Here is a 2,363-nt window from a genome sequence, read left to right on the forward strand (position 1 = left end):
GTGAAGAACATGCTGTCTGCCAAAAAATTGACGGAACGAGTCGCAAATGGACAAACAGCTGAACGAGTACCTATCATCGTGTCGTCTGCTACCAGCGTCTGACATGTATTGTTCGACTCCAGCGAGCGAAGAAACACTATGTACAGCGAATTGACACTTCCAGTGATGCTGTTGTTGTCACTCCTTCAAATCCACAGTGTGTGTCAAACTCTCCTGCCTTGGTCAAGCGTAAGAAAGCGAAATGCAGCAGTGTGTTGACCCCAGACGTCTTCACTACTACACTACTAGTTTTTCTATGATAATGGTGGTCCAGTGAACGATACCTTCCGCCTGTGGTTACACATAAAAGGAAAGGGCACTGAGCAACCAGTGGAGACTTGTGCTGACATACATATGGCGAGATGTGTTGGTGAGTAAAAACCTGCTTGAATTTCATTTGAAATAGTTGTGTGTATATTTCTGAGCAAATTATGTTTGATATTGATAATCTTCTAAGTAACACTTCATAGCATCAGAGGTACAATAAGGTGCAGATGCAACATGTTATTGTTTATACAGGGGCCTATGTGATTGATATATATCATTTTTCTTGTATTGGTTACAGCTAATGAGTTGTTATGATAGTAAACTGCTTTTCAATGGGTTAAATTCAGAGTATGAAATGCAACTAGACAGTTGTTTTACTGCAAGAAAGATCACCTACTTTGGTAATTTTGAATTCTGACTGTAGGTACTAAGGTTGTCATTAATATTATGACAGAAATTCATATTAGGATACACAATAACACTGCAGTACATGCATGCAGACATTTGACAAACTATGTTTGGGCACACACATGTTCTGTTTACATGTCATTGTTTTTGTATCTATCTGAGTTTTAACTGCACATATGTTTATTGTACACACATTGAAACACATTGTATACACCCCCTATAATGTTATACATTTCAACCATTTATGTATCTGATTATTTCTCCTACAGTTCCTCCCCTTGGCACTTGACCTACTAGCCTTCTTTACAAAGCTTCCTCAGCTGCATCTACAGACCTTACACAATTGGACTGGATTCAATGCTGCAGTGCAAGATGGCAGATTCCGCCAATGTCGAAAGTAGGTTTGATGAATTGTGTTCCATACAAAATAGGATATACTAACAGTAACAGTGTAACGAATACATTGGAATTGGTTTCCACTAACATTTTCTAACACCCTGTCACTTTTTTTTTAAGTTGAAAGGAAGTGAGGACATTTTATTTCTTGTAAATGTATACAATGGAACCCCCAAAGTTAAGACTTCCTCCATTTAAGACCTTGCCTTTTCAGATTTTCAGTTCATAACTTCTCTAAATTTACCCCCGATTTAAGATTATTCTTTTTAAGACCTGGTTTTCTCAGATTTTTGGAGGTCATAAATGTGGGTTCCACTGTACACGTATAAACCTAACATGTTTTTTGTAACTAACCACTTTAGTGGAAATGTAACTTCTTTTTTTTCAAACACTGGGACCATAAACTGTTTCTTTTATCTTAATCTTTGTTCTTAGCACAGGCACACAAAATATACTTTCATTATTATTATTTTTCAAGCAGCCAAAATGTGTTTTTTTAAAGCAAAAATGTATTTACACTTTCTCACACAAACTTTTTGTTGTTTATTCTGCTTCAAGCATCTGATTGCTTTCTCGGCTTGCACGTTTTCCTGTGTAATATGTTGTACAGACGGGGTACCTGTTTAACAAAATAACTGAAAAGAAACATGTTTTTTTTTGTTTTTTTTACCCTTCAACTTTATTGGACATGTCTGTTTGTGGGTTTTTTTTAAACACTGGATCCTTAAAGGTGTTTCTTTTATCTTTGTTCCTAGCACAGGTACGCAAATAAAATGTTATATTTTTTTTTTAAACACAAGCAACCAAAATGTGTTATTATTTTAAACAAACATTCCTTTACACGTACTCACACAAACAAACTTGTCGTTCTTTTTATCTACTTCAAGCACAATTATGCTCTTTTACCCCGCTTGTACGTTTTCCTTTGTCTGTTGTACAGGTTCCATACCTGCCTATGATAGTCAGCAGTCCAACAGACACATCCACGGTTCTTGCCATACATTCAGGTTTCAAGGGAACTGGAACTGCAACACATTGTCCTCGTTTTTGACCAGGCCATTTTTGGGAAAGCACAGGTCATCAAGTGGCAAGACCCAGTCTTCAAGGAGACCCTGATTCATTCCCGACTTTGAACATGCAGTGTACAAAAACTTTGCTGATCATGTGTACATTTTTCATTTCAAGATCCTATGTGAACTGAGCGTGCATAGAACAGAAACTTTGTAGGTGTGTGCATCTTCCCCATATTCCGA

General features: G+C 37.0%; 1 long non-coding RNA gene across 1 annotated transcript; it reads left to right on the forward strand.

The window, feature by feature from the left end:
- Nucleotides 1–369: 369 nt before the first annotated feature.
- Nucleotides 370–2,181, forward strand: LOC138970271 (uncharacterized). The gene is made up of 3 exons (XR_011456862.1): nucleotides 370–409; nucleotides 984–1,111; nucleotides 2,051–2,181. It is a non-coding gene; the product is annotated as an uncharacterized lncRNA (long non-coding RNA).
- Nucleotides 2,182–2,363: the final 182 nt, after the last annotated feature.

The sequence above is a fragment of the Littorina saxatilis genome, linkage group LG7, assembly GCF_037325665.1.
Source record: "Littorina saxatilis isolate snail1 linkage group LG7, US_GU_Lsax_2.0, whole genome shotgun sequence".
Lineage (NCBI taxonomy): Eukaryota > Metazoa > Mollusca > Gastropoda > Littorinimorpha > Littorinidae > Littorina > Littorina saxatilis.